A 24,905-nucleotide genomic window follows, 5' to 3' on the forward strand; every position below is an offset into this window, starting at 1 on the left:
TAAATAAAAATCGTTAAACTTATCGTAACAAAATTGGGCAGAGAAGTTGCCTTTACTATAAGAACTGCTTTGAAGAAAAATTAAAGAAATTGAAAGGACCACGCCCACTTTTATATAAAAGATTTTTAAAAGGGTCGTGGACGAATAAACGGCAACGGAAAAAACGGCTTTATAACAATGGTATTTCATTTCCCAAGTGGATTTATAACAATAAATAGGAAAAACTTCAAATTATAAAAATGGGCGTGGCACCGCCCTTTTATGACTAAGCAATTTTCTATGTTTCGGGAGCCATAACTGGAAGAAAAATTAACGGATCGTAATAAAATTGGGCACACAAATTTTCCCTATAGTAGAAAATATTTCTAGTAAAAATGGACGAGATAAGCTATAACTTAGCAAAAAATAGTTTTGAATCAATGATATTTCAATTATCAAGTTCTTTTGTAAGAGGAAAAGGGGATACATTTTTTTTTAAACGGGTGATGCCACGTGTTATGTAGAAAAGTAATTTATCTGAAATGAAATGTGCAATTGAAGCTCACGCTGAGTATATAATGTTCGGTTACACCCGAATTTAGACACCTTTACTTGTTATCTATAGAAATAAAATGTTTCTGTTGATTTTCGTCGATTCCTCCGTCATTCGCTGAATGTAGTTAAACAAGTGTCAGTTAAAACAAATATTAATAACAAAAGAATTCTAAGAATAGGGGCTTTGTTGAAGAATAATGAATTTAATAATGAAAATAAGCAGAAGCAAAATATTGATTATAACACAATAGCAGAAGTTTAACAAATAAACAAGATAGATCTACATTAAACCGGTAATATCAAAACAAAACTGAAGAAGTCACAGTGGTAGACTTCCCCTTGCTAATGGCAAACTATGGGGTAAATTGGAAAAAGTTGTCTCAAAATCAAATTTCTCAGCAACGGCTTAGTAGAAATACTTTGCGCTATTTATATCCGAGGAGATTCAGAATATAGCGTGCGCGACTACTACGATGAAGATCCTGGGCTAAAGGGCCGGAAAAAGGAATATCAAAATCTTTAGCAAAAAGAAAGAAGCACTTCTGGTGTATTTCTGCCACGAAAAGTTTCTCTGTGAAAATTTTTCCTTACAGCTCCCTTTTGAAGTCGCCATAAAACATGAGTTCAAGTCCCGCAAATTTGTTGGAAATATCTACTTAGAAGGAGGTGCCAAGTATTTACTTTTATCTATGGGGCCCGCGATTTAGAGGTACTATGACATTTTTTTTAATACAGGAGAGTCTTTAGTTGTTCCATGTGCAATTTTTAAGCCGAATTTCAAAAGCAACGAAAATCTGCATTTCGTTTTAATATTATAGTGAAGTGTAAAAAATAAAAATCTATATATGTATATAAAAAGAAAGGCCAAAATGTGTGTTAGTTGGTCGCCGGTGTTTGAAGAGATGCGTCGGTCGATTTTGTTCAAACTTTCACACAAGTTGCGCAAACCTCACGCGGTGGTTACTACAGGTACAGGGTCTCGAGATATAGGCCAAAAACGTGAGCCAGTGAATGCCTATATGGATATAAAATGAAAACTGTTGATGAGTGCTTTGGTACAGAGTAATATATTATCCAGAGACGGACTGGGACTGGGACTGGAACAAAATACATACCACCCTCTGGGGTAGGCAATAAGGGATGCAGAAGAATGAGAAGGAATTGAGAGAAGAGAAAAGAGGGAAGGAGAAGGAGATTGAGAAAGAGATAGAATGAGACGAAGATGGAGATAGATGTAGCGAAAAAGACGGAGGGAGGAGTGAGTAAAAGGATTAGGAAAAAGTGAAGAGGGAGGAGGGCAGAGTCAGACGGAAAAAGCTTATTAAAATGTATGCAGATAGGCCAAATTTAGGGCAGGACAACATCTGCCGGGTCTACTAGTAATGAAATATATTAGTTTCTTATATTTGGTTTGTCTCCCTTTGGACTTTAAGACGTAACATCGGAAATTAACAGGTTACTGTGCAGGGCTGGATTAACAAGTAGGCAAAATAGGCAGTTGCCTGGGGCCCCCGAAAAATGAAAACACTTCTAAAATTTTCTTACAAACATAAAATTCTAGAGAGCGAAAGAAAAATAAATTCAGAACTGAAAATAAATTTTACTCGAATAAATAAAACTCAATTGACCGCATTCAAAAGGCGACGACGGACAAACTAGATAAGGTTCTTAAAAAGGACATTTCCGACTCATTTGACAAATTGTATGAGCGTGCAAAGAAGTGTATCGAAGTGAATGGAGAGTATATTGAATAATAAAAAAGGCTTATAACTTTTCTTCAGTTGTGTGAAAGTCTAGCGAATCAAACTTTAGTTTCTTACTGAAGACTGTGGTTTAGATATTCAAAATTGTAGAGGACAATAATGTGACAACGCACTAAATATGTCGGGAAAGTATAAAGGTGTGCATGCAAGAATATTGAGTTTGAATGAGAATGCTATCTATGTTCCCTGTTCCGCTCATTCCCTTAATTTGGTTGGAAAGCATGCTGTGAAGTGCTGTTTTTATACTCAGTTGAGCGGAGCTCTCAGAGTATATTAAGTTTGATTGGATAACGGTTGGTTGTACAGGTATAAAGGAATCGAGATAGATATAGACTTCCATATATCAAAATAATCAGGATCGAAAAAAATTTTGATTGAGCCATGTCCGTCCGTCCGTCCGTTAACACGATAACTTGAGTAAATTTTGAGGTAAATTGATGAAATTTGGTATTTACGTTCCTGAGCACTCATCTCAGATCGCTATTTAAAATGAACGAAATCGGACCATAACCACGCCCACTTTATCGATATCGAAAATTTCGAAAAACCGAAAAAGTGCGATAATTCATTACCAAAGAAAGCTAAAACGATGAAACTTGGTAGATGATCTTATAACACAGAATAGAAAACTAGTAAAATTGTGGACAATGGGCGTGGCACCGCCCACTTTTAAAAGAAGGTAATTTAAAATTTTGCAAGCTGTAATTTGGCAGTCGTTGAAGATATCATGATGAAATTTGCCAGGAACGTTACTCCTGTTACTATATGTACGCTTAATAAAAATTAGCAAAATCGGAGAAGGACCACGCCCACTTTAAAAAAAAATTTTTTTAAAGTAAAATTTTAACAAAAAATTTAATATCTTTACAGTATATAAGTAAATTATGTCAACATTTAACTCCAGTAATGTTATGGTGCAACAAAATACAAAAATAAAAGAAAATTTCAAAATGGGCGTGGCTCCGCCCTTTTTCATTTAATTTGTCTAGGATACTTTAAGGCCATAAGTCGAACAAAAATTTACCAATCCTTTTGAAATTTGGTAGGAGCATAGATATTATGACGCTAACTGTTTTCTGTGAAAATGGGTTGAAGCCACGCCCAGTTTTTATACACATTCGTCCGTCTGTCCTTCCGCATGGCCGTTAACACGATAACTTGAGCAAAAATCTATATATCTTTACTAAACTCAGTTCACGTCCTTATCTGAACTCACTTTGTATTGGTGTAAAAAATGGCCGAAATCCGACTATGACCACGCCCACTTTTTCGATATCGAAAATTACGAAAAATGAAAAAAATAGCAAATACGAAAAAAGGGATGAAACATGGTAATTGGATTGGTTTATTGACGCGAAATATAACTTTAGAAAAAACTTTTTGGTTGTGACACCTACCATATTAAGTAGAAGAAAATGAAAAAGTTCTGCAGGGCGAAATAAAACACCCTTGAAATCTTGGCAGGAATACTGTTCGTGGTATTACATATATAAATAAATTAGCGGTACCCGACAGATGATGTGCTGGGTCACCCTGGTCCACATTTTGGTCGATATCTCGAAAACGCCTTCACATATACAACTACCACCACTCCCTTTTAAAGCTCTCATTAATACCTTTAATTTGATACCAATATCGTACAAACACATTCTAGAGTCACCCCTGGTCCACCTTTATGGCGATATCACTAAATGGCGTCCACCTATAGAACTATGGCCCACTCCCTCATAAAATACTCTTTAATGCCTTTCATTTGATACACATGTCATACAAATACATTCCAGGGTTTCCCTCGGTTCATTTGCCTACATGGTTATTTTCCCTTATGTTGTCACCATAGCTATCAACTGAGTATGTAATGTTCGGTTACACCCGAACTTAACCGTCCTTACTTGTTATGCAGTAGTTTTTTTCGCCATTATGCAGACATTATATAATTTTTTTCCGCTTCCACCTATCGTTGGGGCGTTTTAAAAAATAAAATAAACAATGAGAAAACTTGAAGACATTGTCAACTACACGCTGGGAAGCACATTCGAATGCGACGAATGCATTTTACGATTCACTTGATTATGAATCACAAAATACTGATACTCGTTATGAGGCGACGTGTATCGCGAACAAAATGCAAAAATGCGAATTTGGTTTAATGTTGATCTTATGGAACTCTATTTTGACTGCTATGCGTTCAGTTAGTAAGTCATTGCAAAGTGAAAAAGCAGATTTGCAAACGTGTGGTTTTTTGTACGGATCGTTAGAAGAGAGTTTAGTTTCATTCCGTGAAAAGTTCAATGATTTCAAGGAAAAAACAAAACAATTATAACCTGGTGTAGGTTATACAGAAATCGTAAACCGTACTCGTCGTAGAAAAAACCAACCTAATTACGGAAATGCTCCAGAAGTACAGAAGTACAGAAGTATAATGTACGCCTCGCCATGATTTTAGGACAAAAGGTTTCCTCGAAATCATCGACAATTTTCACAGTGAAATCGAACGACGTGCGAAAGTGTATATGGAAGTTTCAGAGGGATTTGCATTTCTCATCAACTTGTCTCTAAGTGATGGAGACCTCCACGAAGCTATAAATAACTTAGTTCGTTTTTGTTCTAGAGATTTTATTTATCTAATCATTGGCGGCCAGCGTGGTGTGATGGTAGCGTGCTCCGCCTACACTGAGGGAAAAAAAGTCTAACATCAAGAAAAACGGTCTTAATTTAAGCCCAAACGTTGTTAGTAGTCTGTTAAGCTTGAAAATTCTTAATTTAATAATGAAAATCTTATTTTTAGACCACTTAAATATAAGATTATTTCGGTTTGTTTTTAAGAACCAAATTCTTAAAAAGTGATTGATCGTTCTTGTTATAAGACGGAGAGATTCTTCCTTCACGAACGTGTATTCTTGATATTAATCTGCACCGTTCTGAATTCAAGAACGTGTATTCTTGATACTAATCTGCATTATTTTTACCTTCCACTTTCGAAATTTGAATTTTGAAATATAACCTACCCTGTAGGAATGGAATGAAAACAATGCCAGAGGTTAAACTTCACTTTCATTTTATTCAAGTATTCATAAAAAAAATCACATACAATGAGCGGTAAACGACTCACACAATAAAGAATTAAAATTGAAACACCTTATAGTCGTTTATATATATATACTTATATATGTTTGCTTTATTTGGCAAAACAATTGTTTCGACACTCGCGACGTGTCATCATCAGTTGCTAGTTATCAACTCAAATGTATATTTTCGCACGGTGCGTGGCACGGAGAATATATATATGTAAAAAAGAAATAAAACGCAAATTTTTATATTAGTATAATGACGATAATTTATTTATTTTGTATTATGTTAGTACAATATTTTACCTTTCGTATAAATTGAGATGTGGCGAGACCGCAGCAGTTGACCTTCCTTCGTGGTTGAAATTGATGATGATGATGACACGTCGCGAGTGTCGAAACAATTGTTTTGCCAAATAAAGCAAACATATATATATATATATATAAAGCACTATAAGGTGTTTCAATTTTAATTCTTTGTTAGATATATTTATTATTTGTAAAGTTTCAATACTTAGAGCCTACTTCATAGGACTGAAAATGATTGCTGAAATTTCTTATAACTATTTGATTACAAATTACTTACATATATATTTTCATTTTGAAACAAAATATGCTTTATTAAGTTCAATAGTATTTGATATACTTATTGCTAATTAATTTCCACTCCAAGTGTTCCTTTAAATTTTGTAAATAATTAGGTTTTTGGGTTCAGAAAAGTCTTCAAGGCAATAAAAGCAAGAATACATTTCGGTAAATTACTTATTATTTTTCAAATAACTTACAAGACGAGTGATATTTGGTTATGTGGTATCATAAGTGGTGTTAATTTCGAAAAAATATTGTTGTATGAAAGTCCACGGATACTGACACGTTTTGGGATATTTCAGTGAAAATATTTGAAAAATTTTAAAACATAAGTCCAAGCTTTCTATGAATGAGTTAAGTTTATATAAAATACTATCAAAGTAAATATAATAACCCTTAAAATCTGTTTCAACTGAACCTTCAACTATAAGAAATGGCTGCAAAGTTAACCAAGCTGAATAATATATGTTCATAATATCATTAACTTTAATTTGATAGTCATTAATTGAAGTCAGATGCAAACTAAAGTTTTCTTGGGCATCCATTACTGTGACTTTCTTTTTTAAATCGTGCAGGAGATAGTAAAACCGCATTAAGTAATATCGCACATAGATAATCCTGGACGTCTAATATAATAAAAGTGTTCAAATTTGCATAACAAAATTGTATTTAATAGTACCTTTATTCGTTGACTCCTTTACTTGCTGAATTAACTGTTTACAAAATTCATTACTGATATTGGCTTCATAAAATAGCTGCACTCGTTCTTTAAATATTTCCCATTTAGCATAGAACATATGTTCCCTTGATGGATACATAATATTAAAATCAATTTTTATCTAAAATTTAAAAATTTATTAGTAAAGATTTACAAATTTTTTGGCAAATTTACCAAATCAGGAGCCCTCGAATCCATAACTTTCGGCCATGACTGCAAAAATTCATTACTTTTCATTGACCTCAAATCTCTTTGTTGAATAAGAAAAGTGTTCTTCCACTAGTCGCAGATTTCGGTCCAGTCTGCACCCCCATGTACTTCGACGTATTGAGTCCGAATCTGGGTAGATGTGTGTGGTAGATGGAATGAGGTAAATGGGTCTGGTCAAATGTCCAGGCGAATTTTGTGTCTGGGTGTGATTAGTAAGTTCTAACCTTATTAAAAAGTCGTGGACGCAGTGGCGAGCTTATTGCTGATAGGCATGAAGATTTACTCTGACCATCTGCGCAGCCTTTGAACCAGTCATGTATTTTCGATGGCACCGACATTGTTTCGTCCTCAATTCCAAACTTAAAAAATTTACCTTAATTATTGTTTCATACATTTGTACATTAGTTTAACAAATATTGTTATATTTACCTTTTGCTTTCTCCAAGCGAATAACTTTTTACGAAACTCGATGCGTAGGCCAAAATGTGGGACTGCTATCTTCAAATCCTCGTTTCGAAAATATTGCAGGCATCTATACGGGATTTGTGCAAAAATACATTCCAGATTGAATTCCTTCAAAAAAGTTTTAAGATTTAAATCATCCTCGATATTTGAACTTTCATCTTCAGCTGTATTTAATCCGCTTTCGTTGTTTTTTGTAAAAACCGAACTTCCTGCAGTTTCCATTGCCCCTGAAGATCGGTTTGTGCCGTTTTTAAGAGGTAACTGGTTGCTCCGTCGTTATGAAACCCCAATCGCTTACTAAATTTTCATCACTAGTAGCATTATTTGAATAAACACTATAGTTTTCCATTTTTTTATTTATTTACTTCGATTAAGATGCGCAATAACTAATAAATGCCACAAAAATAAAACGACTGCACAAAGTAAATTAAAGTTATTTATAACATCACAATTGCAAAATCCAAACCCAACTGAGATGCGGGTTAGTTTTAAGCTCTATCGTTCATAGTTTAATATTGTAGCGTCCTTAAATTAAGAACGCGGTATAAATTCAAGAACGTATAGACGATATTTAAGAACGGGTATTCTCAAAATAAGATTGTATGTTTTATAAACAAGAATTTTGTTCTTAATACTAGAACTGAGGTCTGATATTAAGAATTCTCTCTTAATTTAAGAGCATTTTGGTCTCTTATTAAGACCGTTTCTTACCGAAACAGAACAATCTTAAATTAAGCCCAATAGGCTTAAACTTAGACCGCCATTTTTCTCTGAGAGTACTACACCGAATGCCCTGGGTTCACACCCCGGGCAAAGCAACTTCAAAATTTTAGAAATAAGGTTTTCCAAATAGAAGACAATTTTTCTAAGCGGGGTCGACCCTCGGCAGTGTTTGGCAAGCACTCCGAGTGTATTTCTGCCATGAAAAACTCTCAGTGAAAACTCATCTGCCTCGCAGATGCCGTTCTGAGTCGGCATAAAACAAGTAGGTCCCGTCCCGCCAATTTGTAGGAAAAATTAAAAAAAGGAGCATGACGCAAATTGGAGGAGAAGCTCGGCCTAAAATCTCTTCGGAGGTTATCGCACCTTACATTTATTTATCTAATCATTTTACATATATGCTATTTAATAATATGCCACGCCCATAAATTTATTGAAATATTTTTAATTCAAATCTTATTAGTAATTACAATGTATTAGCTTTGTTATAGTATTGAAAAGCTTTTAATCAACGCTTCAATGTTTTAATTAAATACGATTAAAGTGAAATAGGTACTAAACTATGTAGACAAAAGTGTTCGTCACCTTGAATTAATTAATAAAAATAATGAAATATATTAGTTTCTGATATTTGGTTTGACTCCCTTTGGACTTTAAGACTTCTTGAAGCCTATTAGGCATTGAGTCTACCAATTTTTTGTAACATCAGAAATTAAAATGTTACTGTGGATTTTTGCCGAATCACACGTCATTCGCATAATATTGTGTAGTTAAACAAGTGTCAGTCAATAGTTAAAACAAATATCATTAACAAAAGAGTTTTAAGAATGGTGAGCTTTGCTCTAATAATGTAAATATTGGTAGAAGCAAAATACTGATATATAAGACAGTAGCGGAAGTATAACAAAACAAACAAGATTCATATACAATAAACCGGTGATATCAAAACCATTCTGACGAACTCACAGTGGTCGATTTGCACTCACAGCGGCGCACTATGGGATAAATAAGAAAACGTTGTCTAAAAATCAAAATTCTCAGGAACGGCTTAAAAAAACTAAATACTTGGCGCAATTTATCTCCGACAAGATTTAGGCCAAGCTTATATTCAAATTGGTGTCGTGCTCCTTTTAACTTTCCCTAAAAATTCGGGGGAACTTTTTAAAATAACTTCTCTATGAGCTACAGTTTAAAACATTACGCATAGTTCAAAGTTCGGAGGCAATGCAATAAATGCAGAAAAAGTTCCGTTGGAATTTTTAGATAATTCTTTGCTAAAGACGGGTAAAGTAACAAAACGTGATGTGAGTTGACTTTATGACAAGAATTTGAAATTTGTAAAAAAATTTAAAAACGGCCGTTGAACTGCCCACATTTACAAGAAGGAAATTTAAATGATTTTTAAGCCGTAAATCCAAAGCTGTTGAAGATATCATATAAAAAGTAAGGAAGGCTAAGTTCAGGTGTAATTGGACATTACATACTCAGCTGAGAGCTTAGCGTTGTTGGTTTCGTAGGGTTTCGTAGATGGTTCATAAGTGGTTTTTAATTCCATATCACATACGTTTGGGAAATATCGACCAAATTGTAGACCAAGGGTGACATTTTTTTGAACGATTTTCCTTCATCTTTTGTCAAATAAGGGAAAATCATGATTGAGAAATAATAGGCAATTAAATAAAGACTAAAAACTTGAAAATAAAGTAATTAAAAAAGATTTTAGGTTAAACGGTTTTATTGAAAACAATACTTACATGAAGTAATAATAACACTAAAAGCTAGAAAATAATTAGGTAGGTCCTAGGTACTAGTCATCACACTCCTCATCAATCTAGGGCGTTGATCAGACAATTAAATAAAAGCGTTGGGCGCGTGAAATTTCTAAAAATGTGAGGCGTAGCATAACCTGATTAAGGTTCAGTTGGTCTTATATATGACTATCAATAGAAATTTGAGGCGTCCAACGCTTTTATTTAATTTACTGATCAACGCCCTATATTGATGAGGAGTGTGATGACTAGTACCTAGGACCTACCTAATTATTGTCTAGCTTTTAGTATTATTATTACTTCATGTAAGTATTGGTTTCAATAAAACCGCTTAAATTAAAAAGTTTTTGAATTTATCTTATTTCTTATTTGGTATAGAATTATGGCTTTTTTTCATTTTTCGAAATTTTCGATATCGAAAAATTGAGCGTGGGCATAGTAGGATTTCGCCCATTTTTAATACCAAGATAAAGTGAGTGCAGATATGTATGTGAGTTTAGTAAAGATATATCGATGTTTGCTCAAGTTATCGTGTTAACGGTCGCGCGGAATGACAGACGGTCGACTGTGTATAAAAACTGGGCGTGGCTTCAAACCGATTTAACCCATTTTCACCGAAAACAGTTACCGTCATTGAAGCGATACCTTTACCAAATATCACAAGGATTGGTAAATTTTTGTTCGTCTTATGGCATTAAAAGTATTCTAGACAAATTAAATGAAAAAGGGCGGAGCTAAGCCCATTTTGAAATTTTCTTTTATTTTTGTATTTTGTTGCACCATATCATTACTGGAGTTGAATGTTGACATAATTTACTTATATACTGTAAAGATATTCAATTTTTTGTTAAAATTTGACTTTTAAACTTTTTTTAAGTGGGCGTGTTCCTCATCAGATTTTCCTAATTTTTATTTAGAACACATATACTAATAAGAGTAACGTTCCTGCCAAATTTCATCATGATATCTTCAACGACTGCCATATCACAGCTTGCAAAACTTTTAAATTACCTTCTTTTAAAAGTGGGCGGTGCCACGCCCATTGTACAACGTTTTACAAATTTTCTATTCTGCGTCATAAGGTCAACCCACCAACCAAGTTTCATCGCTTTATCCGTCTTTGGTAATGAATTATCGCACTTTTTCGGTTTTTCGAAATTTTCGATATCGAAAAAGTAATCTGAGATGAGTGCTCGGGAAATTACATTAAGATACCTCAAAATTTACCCAAGTCATCGTGTTTACGGACGGATGGACGGACGTAGCTAAATTAATTTCTTTTTTCGCCCAGATCATATTGATATATAGAAGTCTATATCTATCTCGATTAGTTTATGCCGTTACGGGGTACCGTTATGCGAACAAAATTAAAATACTCTAGCGAACGGCATGCTCAATCCCTTCCAGGACGACGAAAGCGGAACGGATGTGCCACCTCTTGCAAGTTCGTCAGCCATCTCATTGCCCGGCACCATTACCAGACTGAGGGAAGTTTGCTCAGCGATCTCGTTAAGAGATTTGCGGCACTTCTCTACTATCCTGGACTTACATGTGATCGATCCAAGTGCTTTAAATGCAGCCTGGCTGTCAGAGTAAATACAAATTTGGTTATAGCCGTGAGCAACCTTCCCAGGTGATCAGCGGCTTCATTTATAGCAGCCACCTCCGCCTGAAAGACGCTGCTATGATCGGGCAGGCTAAATGATAGATTCCACCCTAGTTGAGGTGCAAAGACACCGCTACCCACCTCATAATCCAGTTTAGAGCCGTCAGTATATATCTGCAGCCTATCGCTCAGGTCCGGCGGCTCCTTCAACCAATAAGCTCATTTAGTGTGGCAACCCATAGAAGTGAAGAAAGTACCCCCCCCCCCCTGCGGGGTGCCTCACCGTATGTGTTTGACCACCGTTGAACCAGCTAAGTCGGCATGAACCTTTCTTCGCAACAGTAACTGATGAACAAGTTTCACTAGCCCCGAATCGGCCCCAAGCTCATTAGTGCATCAGTTATCGCAGAAGGCGTAACGTTGTTGAAAGCTCCCTCATTGTCGAGGAAAGCTATGAGTGTGAATTCCTTGAACGCCACGGATTTCTCGATCTGGGAGACAACTGCATGCAAGGCCGTCTCCGTGGATTTCCCTTTCATATACGCATGCTGGGATGTCGATAACTTTCCCTCCAAGGACTCCCTTAATGCGGAGTCTATTAACCGCTCGAGTGTCTTCAGCTGAAAGGATGCCAGACATATCGGTCTGAAGTCTTTAGGGGTCGCGTGGCCAGTCCTTCCAGATTTTGGTATATAGGTGACCCTTGAATCGTTCCAACCCCGTGGAATATAGTTAAGAGCACAAACTCCTTTGAAGATATTATACAACCACAAAGAATTCAGCTCGATTGTTTGCTGGAATTGTACCGGGGCCAATCCATCCGGCCTGGTGCTTTGAAGGGCTTGACCGACATAAAAGCTCATTTAATTTTACCCATAGCAATGAACTTCCCCTCATACGGCTCATCAGCATGAGTCTCCCTCCACTTCACTACTTCTACACTAGCGCCCGGAAAGTACGTACTCAGGAGCAGGCAAAGGGTACTCTCTGCCGAATCCGTTCGTGTCCCATCAGATCCTTGCAAGCATCCCGGGTCACATTTTGGAGCACCAGAGAGCACCTTTCTGAGCCTAGATCCCTCAGACACCGTCTCCATTCCGCTACAAAACTTCCGCCAGGAGGTCCTCTTCGACGACTTTAGCAGTTTCTTGTAATGCCCTAGGATTATCTTGTATGCATCCCATTTTTCAGCCTCCCTGGAGGCTTTAGCAAGATTGAATGCTTTCCGACATGTCTTGCGTAGAATATCTATGTCTCTGTTCCACCATGGTGGTTTGGTCTTACCCCTAGAGCTCTACTACCAAAGGCTCTTGGATAAGGGCTATATCAGCTGCTCCACTCGAAAACTGGAGCAGCAGCGCAGCAGAAGCTGCTTTACAGTGGTGGAGGTTGATTTGTAGGACCCGCACTAGGCTGAGCACCGACCACTTCCACCACTGTCAAGTCGCCGTCTTCATCAGACATTGGCTCCTCTCCAGTGTAACCACTAAGCCTGTCCAGCGTTAGCGAGGAGATCGAAGACGCGTCCCCGTAAAAAATATTAAAATGCGCGTGACGCCACCCCTTTTTTTTTGGGTGATTAGTCAATAATACTATTAATGCCATATATCGAACAAAAATCGACCAATCTTAACGAAATTTGGTATAAGGATTGTTTTTTAACAAAAAGCATGATAGAAATTTAATAAAATTTTAGAAATCGGTCACGCCGCCGGCTACATTCAGTAGAAGAAAAATTAAATGTTTTCCAAGCTGTAAACCAGAAGCCGTTAGTACCACTTTGTAGCAGCGGCGGATCCATTATTTTAATATAAAGGAAGTAAATATTAATTTGCGTACTTTGGGTTGCTCTGGATATAACAAAAAACGGGCACACTCTTTAAGCTATTGATAAACAAAATTATTATCTCACTTAGGTGTAATGTTTTCAAATAATATAATAAAAGTCCCGAAGATAAATTATAGACTTTTCAAAAAATCTAGATTAATTTTGATATATTGTTCTAAAGAGCTTGAAAGTATCCCAAAAATATTTATGAATTAATTAATTTGCATTACATACATATGATAGGCCCGGTTTTTCAGTAGTTGGTTAAGCTAAGCTTAAACTAAGTTTGCTTAAACTCTAGTCAAATTTAAACTCCAGTTAAACTACTTAGAAGGTTTTCAGTAACAGTTTAAGGCCACCTGTGGGGTAGGCTTTTTTGTACGGCAACATTGGTTTTTATATTATCTAGATAATTTGTAGATACGGCAACAGCTAGTTTTCGTTCACCCAACAAACATGGAAAAAAAGCAAAATATATACATATCTAAATTCGGAAGTGATATCCAACATCATTATTTAATTATTCTTAAACCAGATAGATCTCGAGATGATACCCAATTTTATTCTCCAATCACTATCCAACCTTTGAGAAATTTTGTAAAAGATGTGGGAAATAAACACCTGGTTCATAGCAGTGATGAAATGTAATTAATCAAAAATAAATTAAACATATTTCATTGTATTTTCATGTAATTACTGTAGTATGGAATCTCACATTTGAGTCCAGTTAGAGAAGCACAAGTTGTTAATTAAATTTTTTCAAGTTAAGTAATCTTAATATATAAAAATCACGTGTCACTATGTTTAACCGCGATGGACTCCTAAACTACTGAACCGATTTTGAATTTGTTTTGCACCCCGTGTATAGTTCGATCTGGCTTGAAATATAGGATAGGTTATATCTCAGTTTATGGTCGCAATATTATTTTATTGCAAATTTTTTATTTGTTTATATCTAATAATAAAATGTTACGTATACGCACCGGCACTTATATTTTCAGGTGGTGCGGATATACTTCCGTGTAATTGGTTGATGTTTAATTAAACAATATGCTTATCGATAAAAAATATTATAGCGAATGATATCAAGTATAGCACATCACCAGGCCCGCCGAGAAGGTGGGGGGAGGGGGTTAGCCCCGGCCCGGGGTTTCTGAGAGGGCTCGCGATTTAGAGGTACTATGACATTTTTTTTAATTCAGGAGAATCTTTAGTTGTTCCATGTGCAATTTTCAAGCCGAATTTCAAAAGCAACGAAAATCTGCATTTCGTTTTAATATTATAGTGAAGTGTGAAAAATAAAAATCTATATATATAAAAAGAAAGGCTAAAATTTGTTTTAGTTGGTCGCCGGTGTTTGAAGAGATGCGTCGGTCGATTTTGTTCAAACTTTCACACAAGTTGCGTAAACCTCACGCGGTGGTTACTACATAGGTTTGGTCGATCGACGTACAGGGTGTCGAGATATAGGCCAAAACGTGGGCCAGTGAATGCCTAGACAGTGTTTATACAATATGGATATCAAATGAAAGCTGTTGATGAGTGCTTTAGTACAGAGTAATATATTATACAGAGACGGACTGGGACTGGGATTAGGACTAGGACTGGGACTGAGACCCGGAGTGGGACTGGGACTGATACTCGGAGTGGGGCCGGTACTGGGACTGGAATAAAATACATACCACCCTCTGGGACAGGCAATAAGGGATGCAGAAGAATGAGAAGAAATTGAGAGAAGAGAAAAGAGAGAAGGAGATTGAGAAAAAGATAGAATGAGATGAAGATGGAGATAGATGAAGCGAAAGAGACGGAGGGAGTAGTGAATAAAAGGATTAGGAAAAAGTGAAGAGGGCGGAGGGCAGAGTCAGGCGGAAAAAGCTTATTAAAATGTATGCAGATAGGCCAAATTTAGGACAACGTCTGCCGGGTCTTCTAGTTGCTTTATAAAAAATTCCCTCTTTTGCTAAGTACGCTATAATTCTCGAGTTGAGCCACTGATTCGAAACATCTCTTGAGATTTCAGAAGTATGCCTAGTTATCGACATGAGCTCTAATGGTACTCAAGCCCAAATTCTTGTTGGGTATATTCGGTGATATTTCGAACGAACGCAAATAACTGATAGGTTTAGGATAGAGTTTAACTCTGCCAGATCAGTTAAATTAGACTGAAGAGCTGCAGAATAAGTTTAATCGTAGTTTAACTGACAAACTGAGTTGAACTTGCACTGGAAAACCGGGCCTTAATCGCTTAACAAAAACCTCCATAAGAATTTGCATTTTATAAGGCCAATAACAACACATGCATAAACATACATACATAGATATACATAATTGAACATAAAGCTATGGTAGGCCATAAATAATTTAAATACCAGAATAATTTTCATGAACACTTTGACCACCAAAATTCGAACACCCACACGCGTAATCAAACATATTTACATATATATGTATATATATAGTTATTAATAATTTCAATCAAACAAATACACCAATGCACATTTATGTGCAATCAAGTGAAGTTTATTACATTTGATTGCACGTACACATGCACATTAGGGTGGCTCACTAAGTTGCTTGTGCATTTCGAATGCAGGATTTTCCTGTTTCTCAAATTGAGAAATTTAGTTTTCTCAAACCCATGAAGAGAAAAAAGCAATGATTCTCAGAAAGAGAGGCTCAATACGAGAACATTTCTTTTTAAATTTCATATGCTTTGGTAATATTTCATTCAACAAAACAATATCAACCCGATTAGTTCGGCAGTTTAATGTAAACCAGAAAGTTTTTGTCAAAGTATTTAAAAACAACAAAATGATATGGCAACCTAGCATAGTACTAGAAAAGATTGGCAGCGTTAATTACAACATCGAAGTTACTGAAAACATGAATGTTGGATTAGGTTGATTAGGCCGGACCGTGAGGACCGCACATAGACCAGTGGCGGATCCAGGCTGCTTTTTGAGGGGGGCGGGGGACCAATTTCAGTCAGTAATTGTTTCGTGAAATGCAAGACAAAACAACAAGGAAACGTATAGCAGACCGTTATTTCTTAGGGGTAAATTTATTAGTATTTTTTTATATCGTTTAGTGATTTCATACACATATTTGGTTTCATTTCAATATTCAAATTAACAATAGTACATCCAATTATTATACTCAGCTGGGCAGAGCTCACAGAGTATATTAACTTTGTTCGCATAACGGCAATCCGTAACGGTAAAAACTAATCGAGATAGATATAGACTTCTATATATCAAAATGATCTGGGCGAAAAAAGAAATTTATTTAGAAATGTCCGCCCGTAAACACGATAACTTGAGTAAATTTTGAGATATCTTGATGAAATTTTGGTATGTAGGTTCCTGGCAACTCATCTTAGATCGCTATTTAAAATGAACGAAATCGGACTATAACCACGCCCACTTTTTCGGTATCGAAAATTTCGAAAAATCCAAAAAGTGCGATAATACATTATTCATGGGCGTGGCACCGCCCACTTTTAAAAGAAGGCAATTTGAAAGTTTTGCAAGCCGTAATTTGACAGTCGTTGAAGACAACATGATGAAATTTGGCAGGGACGTTACTATTATTACTATATATGTTCTAAATAAAAATTATCTAAATCGGATGAAGAAGACGCCCACTTTAAAAAAAAAAAAATTTAAAGTCAAATTTTAATAAAAAATTTAATATCTTTACAGTATATAACTAAATTATGTCAACATTCAACTCCAGTAATTATATGGAGCAACAAAATACAAAAATAAAAGAATATTTCAAAATGGGCGTGGCTCCGCCTTTTTTAATTTAATTGATGATGACCACGCCCACTTTTTCGATATCGAAAATTACGAAAAATGAAAAAATTCCATAATTCTATACCAAATATGAAAAAAAGGATGAAATATTGTAATTCGATTGGTTTATTGACACAGAATATAACTTTAGAAAAAACTTTGTAAAATGTGTGTGTCGCCTCCCATATTAAGTAGAATAAAATAAAAAAGTTCTGCAGGGCGAAATCAAAAGCCCTTGGAATCTTGGCAGGAATACTGTTCGTGGTATTACATATATAAATAAATTAGCGGTACCCGACAGATGATGTTCTGGGTCACCCTGGTCCACTTTTTGGTCGATATCTCAAAAACGCATTCACATGTACAACTAAGGAGCACATCCTTTTAAAACCCTCATAAAAAATAAAATAAATATAAGGCGCGATAACCTCCGAAGAGATCTAAGGCCGAGCTTCTCTTCCAATTTGCGTCGTGCTCCTCTTGATTTTCCCTACAAATTGGCCGGACGGGACCTACATGATTTTATGCCGACTCCGAACGGCATCTGCAAGGCAGATGAGTTTTCACTGAGAGCTTTTCATGGCAGAAATACATCCGGAGCGCTTGCCAAACACTGCCGAGGGGCGACCCCGCTTAGACAAATTTTCTTCTAATTGAAAAACCTTATTTCTAAAATTTTTGATGTTGCTTTGCCCGGGGTTTGAACCCAGGGCATCCTGTGTAGTAGGCGGAGCACGCTACCATCACACCACGGTGGCCGCCCGCTTAAAACCCTCATTAATACCTTTAATTTGATACCCATATCGTACAAACAAATTCTAGAGTCACCCCTGGTCGACCTTTATGGCGATATCCCGAAAAGGCGTCCACCTATAGAACTATGGCCCACTCCCTTTTAAAATACTCTTTAATACCTTCCATTTGATACCAATGTCATACAAACACATTCCAGGGTTACCCTAGGTTCATTTTCCTACATGGTGATTTTCCCTTATTTTGTCTCCAAAGCTCTCAGCTGAGTATGTAATGTTCGGTTACACCCGAACTTAGTCTTCCTTACTTGTTTGACATCATTTTTATCTTCTGCGTAGTTCATATTCACACAGTAAATTTAATTCCATGCTTCCCTTTTTTTATATATCTTTCAATTATATGATCAATATCAATCTCAATATCGAAATGGGTATTTAAAGGTGCAAGACCAGTGAGTCTGTTCTCGGACATTGTGGACGGTAACAACCACGCGAAGTGTCCAAAAACTTCTTTCAGCACAAGCATTGCTAGCTGGAAGCGTGGCGAGAATTTTGAAAGGAGCATTTATTGATGGCATATTCATTGCAATCACTTAAAACTTTTGCAGCTGATAGTGGAATTGATTTTTTATGTTGCTTATCAGACCAGCGTTCTGACCACACTTCGTATTCTCCAGCTAGATTAATTTTATTTCCTCCAATAAGAGATGCGTATCTTTTACCAAGATCTTGGACAAGCTCTTTAGACAAATTTTTTTTGCAGTGTATTATCTTTTATGATTTGCGATGGGAGTAGCAAATTAAGATTAAAAACTTGCAATGTGTCTTCAGGTAATCTACCTTGTAAATCAAGAATGATATGATCAAGAAGAGGTATATATATTGCTTTTCAATAATACTCTTCAGCGTCTGATGAAGTATAATTCGCACAATGTATTTGCTTTTTAGCAATTCGTGGGAGGACAATATCAAACTTCAACTCATCTGCTAAAGCGACTATTTTTCTGTAAAGTCCCGAAAAACGACTATCTGCTTCAAGTCTATGGTTTTTTAATGTTCGCAAAGTGTCACTCAGTGTTTCAGAAGCTTGATTCAAATCTATTGATGATGTTTGCAAAAGTAAGCTTAGTGGTCGTGTAACAGAAAGTACATTTGCTCAAACAAATCTTTGAAATCACGAACTCTGTCTCGCAAATAGATTTCAACATAGAACGGGCCTCAGAACTTGTTGTTGAATCTTGCCAAGTAGAAATTTCTTGAAACGAAGCAACAATTTTTGTGGTGTTTTCCTCAAACTGCATTATACCATCATGTTTTTCAGACCAGCGCGTTTCACATAGTCCACTTAATGATTCCTGCAGATGTTTTTTTGAAAACTATGGTACGTTTCGGAGACTACTGTAAAAAACTGATAATTTTTTTCATCAACTCAATACAATCCTTTATTTGAAGAGCTTTCGACGTTTTCCCAAGCGAGTTATTAAGACAATGGTTGAAACACGGACAGTGATTAGCATTGGTACATATTCTAATAAGTTCCTGCACAGCTCCCTTAACTTCTGATGTCATTACAGAACATCCATCCGTTCCAATTCCAACGCAATCTTCGAAGGGTAGTTCTAAATTATTAAATCACTATGTGTGCCAAGGCTACACCTGTGAATTTTTTTTCTCCCTGTATAACATCTTCTTCTCGGATCAAATCGTACGCATCAAGGAAAGTTACAAAATCATCTCTCGATCGCCCCTTCGCCCCCCCCCCCCCTCAAATCCGCTACTGACATAGACTGAATAAGTCCATAGTGTAACCCAAAGTTTGATATTATAATACTAGAAGCTTCCTAGGACCTATGCCACTAGATGGAGTCTTAGCCTGCCAAGGACAGGGCATGAGCACGAAACGTGCTCGATCGTTTTCTTCTCCAACCCGCACTTCCTACATATGCTATCACTGACAATACCTATTTTAAAAGCATGTGACGCCAGAAGGCACTGCCCAGTCAGAATACCCATCAGGAGCCTGCAATCCTTTTTTTAATGATAAGAGTAACTTTGTTCGTCTAAGATTGTAAGGCCTAAACGTGATCTTCGACACTTTATAACACCACGTTTGGGTCTACGCCTTTCTCGCTAGTTCTATCATGTGCAACCTTAAATAAATAAATATAAGGCGCGATAACCTCCGAAAGATTTTAGGCTGAGCTTCTCTTCAAATTTGCGTCGCGCTAATTTTAATTTTTCGTACAAATTGGCTCAAATAGCTCCCTTACATGTTTTATGCCGATTCCGAAAGGCATCTGCAAGGCAGATGAGGTTTTATTGAGAAACTGTTGTAACTTTCGTTTTCTCTTAATCTTGCCAAATTCGATTGGGACGTCTACGTAGCAAGCTTCGAGGGATGCACACTTTTCGCCAGCTTTTTCATTCTAGTGAGCTCATGCGCTTTTTCATTCCTATCCATTCCCTGGATTGCACACTAACACACTTTTAAAAGTTGTGCTATGCGGTATTATTGCCTTAATTACCGCTTTTCTGTCAATATAAAACTTAACGCGACTGCACTTTAAGCCATTTTCCTCCACTGTTTCTACTGCTTTGGTTACGGTTACTACTTCCGCCTGAAAAATTCAACACTGATCTGGCAAATTGTAGAGTCTGTACTGTATACCGCAGACCCCACTCTCTACATTAATTTGGAACCATTGGTGAACAAGTGTGTATTGCTCCGTCTGCCATTTAGGCACCCTTGCACTAACCATCCACCCATAATGTGGCTTCAACAGCCACTTCGAAGGGCTGATACGGTATTAGATGGTAGTTTATTCATCCAGTAATTAATGCCGCTACACTACTATGGCATTCAAGCAGCCCAGAGGTACTGGCTATTGTGGTAGTTGTTAACGCTATATTCTTCGCCGCTAAGTCTACAGTTGGAGTTTGTTTACACGGATCCCTGCTAAGTATTGATAGCCTGCACACCCTCTCTAACTATTTGAAATAGGTTCTTTTTTAAGTGGCTGTCCACCGAACAAGAACTCCATAGTATAGGATAGGCTTTACAATCGCTTTAAATACCCAATGGGAGAGAGGCCGACAAACCCGCCGAAAATTAATTTGCTTGTATAGATTTCCAATTTTATGCGCAACTGAGTGCTTAAAACCCCTTCTTTGCTTTTAAAATTTATACAAAATTCATTAAATTCCTCTTCGGTTCCCATTTTTTATGCATATACATAACTAAATTGTAAATCGTGTTATCGCTGATCATAAATCTCTTTTTGCTGGATTTTCAATTTCCTTTTTTATAACTTTTTTTCCGGATTTTATGTAGTGCGAAAACATCGGCACACGCAATTGCTAAACCAGCAACTAGCAAAAAGCAACAAAAGCAATAGCTCGAACATCGCAATTGGTAATACAATATGTGGCTGGCAACAAAAACACGACACGCGCAAATGTTGTTGCTTATTTGTTGTTGTATACAATGTTGGCGTTGACAGGCTGTGTTTGGCCGTGGCCGCAACAGTTTCCTGGAAAATTGGCAGAATCGTGGCATGACAAATATAACAACGAAAATACAAAATAAACATTTCCAACAACATACAACATATGCACATACAAGCAATACAAATAGCAACAACAAATCGTAGGTATGTATGTACTTTGTATGGAGTACTTATGCAGTACTTTCTCGTAGTCTCGTTGCTCGTTTTGGCGAATAATTTTTGGCATTTATGTTCTGTACAAGATGCCTGTATCTATGTATGTGTGGAGATATATTTACTTGGCTGGCCTAGCCACCCACCTACTAGTCTGTCGGCAAGTTGACGAGCAGTCGTTCGTTTATTCGATTCATCGGATGTACTAAACTTTGCAGGCTCTTGGCGTCGATTTTGCTCAAATTTGTGCTGGTGCTGACGTTATTTGACACATCGCCGACGCATTCGTTTGTATCTTTAACATGCAGTATATTTCAAATATGTGTATGCAAATATCTCAAAAAAGCTTTGAGGTTCTAAGAACAAAAATATTCTTTTTTTTACCTCACTGCACAGTGTTTCGTGTAGAACAAGCTAGCTGGACAAAAACAAAGTTCTTATTCCAAGAAAAGTGTAATGAGAAATGAAAGAAAACAAACAAAATAACGGGATTTTTGCTTTTTTTTGATATTTTTGCTCATATATTGAGTAATTGAAGTAAGAAGGCAGGAGTGGCCGTAAAATGCATTGATTAATCTGCAAAATTCTTGTTGAATATTAAGCTTCATATTTCTTTTAAGTGAACACTTTTATATAATTTTTTTGATGGATTCTAAGCTCGAAGGTAAGTAAAATTTTTTAATAGTAATTATTTCGCAATTAGAGTATTTTCAATATACATATTTAACATACCGTTATTAAGAAGAAACATCGGATCCTTTAGTTAACAGTTTTAGGGAGATACCTAAGAAAAAATTTAAAAGTCTGACTTCAGAAGTCTTAAATTTACTGTCCCCCGATAATGTTGAGGAGTCAATAAATACCCCAGTTGTTTCAAGCTTTCACAGTAGTGTCGCTGATGCTCATGACTATTCCACAAGTGACTCATCGAATGAAAGTGATGATAGCGAATAATAACATAATTATAAAAGATAACCTACTCTATAACTTTTTGTTGGATCAGGTTTTATTTAATTTAAACCTATTGTTTTTGTACTTTGTATGATACTTTAGTTTTAAGTTTTTGTAATAAGTAATTTTCACATAATTAATTCAATTATTCACATTGTTATTATTATTATTGTAATGCACTTTTACATTCCTGACTGGTACTATAAAATAATTTTGTAAAAATTGTAGCGCCAGGATAAATACTCAAATAAATACAAAATATGTACATATGTACATATGTATGTACAGTCATTCACAAAAATAAGTAGACACCCCTTTTTGAACAATTCTTACAATTTTCGCTTTCGAAAATTTATTTTAACTAATTTCCCATAAGAAAATTTTTCACGATCTTTAACTAAAACTAAATTATATTTAAAAAATGTTTGAAAAATTCGACGAATTTTCATAAAAAATTTTAATTTTTTTTCGGAATTTTTAAAATTTTTTAGAGTATTGAGATTTGTAGTCCATTCAATTTAAGTACAATAAAGTGATATTCTTAAGTCCTTTAAATTTTTTTGGATCTATGTCACTTATTCACATGAGTTACTGTATATGAAATAAGCAAATGTATGCATATGAAGTAAAATTTTGAAAAAAAAGAACATATGGCTGAAAAAAATGACGTAGTTGTAATAAATGACTGCATATGAAACGGAAAATCTCATAAAATAATTTTGTCCAGCTAGCTTGTTCTACACGAAACACTGTGCACTGGTGGAATAAGAATCTGAGTCTTCTTGAAAGGACAGGTAAAAGAATTGCTCAAGCTAGCAAAGGTCGCGGAAAGCGAAGCCTGCAGGGACTAGTACTAGAGGTTTACGCCGGTCACTTAATCGGCGGCGGCAGCATAGGCTCTATTATATACCGGCAGTGGCGGCGTGGCCAGCGCGCCGATAAAGTGATGGCATATGGCCAGCACAGAAGCCATAGGACTGCGATTTCGAACTCATACCTTCGTTGACGTCACTTTCCTAGAAGCTCAAGGTGTAGCTCCGCAGACTTTCTGACGTATGCTTTTGTCACGCTATGCTTTCGGGCTACACCAAAAAAACACCTTGAAACGTTAGGGAGTAACTATTCGGCCAAGGATGCCGCACTCGAAATCATAAGCGGTCTAAGTGGATATCATTGCGTAACTCATGGGTGAAAATCGTATAATCCTTGGCGCATGTTCTTGCGAAGGACAAAGCCTAACCTGGTTAAAAAATGTGCCTACGTATTCACACGGTTGATAGGCTATATCCAATGTGATTCACTCCAAGGAACTAGTTAGGGATAGGGCCGCCAACTTTAGGAAATGTTGAACCGGTAGACTTGGGTGTTGAATGATGAGGTGTGAAAATCAAAATTAAGATTTCAGACGCTATTTTATGGTTAAGCAAATAAAGTGATTATTCAAACCCTTCTCATACGTGTTGAAGATATATGCAACTTAAGTGTGAGCTGAGAATCATTTCAACGGATGATTTAAACCACTGGAGCTTACTAAAGGGTACTGCATCACTGATTTCGCTTATTCTTTTAGCCAATCGGGATATAAAATTCGGCAAATTTTTCGGGTAACTTGCTTTTTTAACAACTTGAGGACAATTTGAAAATATGTTGGACGTGGGACATTTTATTTAAATTCATTGTATTTTGTTAATTTTTTGAAAAAATTATGCAAAGTGAGCATTTAAATTATTATATAACTTTTCTTTAAGTGTTTTGTTTTAATAACTTGATGAATTCGGTGATGCGAAATCCGCGTCAAGCTGCCATTGAAAGCGCCTGTTTTCTCAAATAACTTTTGAACGGTTAGAAAGTGTTAAATTTCGCAATTGGATTTTTATATCTGGCAGTGATGCGCATCCGTTGATACCCCTTTCGACTATATCGGACCAAGTTTCGAGATGAACAATAAATGGCCTACACAGTCTTAAAAGAGTAGAAAATACAGTAACGCGCCGAACGCCGTCGCCGCCGACGCCGCGCCGATATTTTTGACATACGGCGGCGGCGTGCAAAAAACGTCGCAAATCAGCGGCGGCGGCGTTTATCGGCGGGATATATCTCTAACTAGTACAGGGATCTTTTGAGAGTCTACAAGCACGAAATCCACAGAGCGAAAAGAGCTTAATGGAACAATTTGTGTGGAGACGAGTGCTCCAGCGAAACAGCGCGGTTGAGGAAAGTCCTAACTAGGGGAAATATAGTCCAGGAACTAATGACAAAAAAAATAACGGGGAACAGTCTCGTCCTTGAAGCGGTTTTCGACGCACATTTCCCATGGGGAGATGATGCACAAGAGCCATTACACAACACTTACACTGTGGCCACGGAGCGAGTAGTGCCGGGCTTGGTGACTGATACCAAGATCGAATAGACTGAAGACTCTTTCTAAGTTTTATTTCCTGCCATCCTACAAACCTCGTGTAGAGCGATCATTG

The sequence above is a fragment of the Eurosta solidaginis genome, chromosome 3, assembly GCF_040869045.1.
Source record: "Eurosta solidaginis isolate ZX-2024a chromosome 3, ASM4086904v1, whole genome shotgun sequence".
Classification (NCBI taxonomy): Eukaryota; Metazoa; Arthropoda; class Insecta; order Diptera; family Tephritidae; genus Eurosta; species Eurosta solidaginis.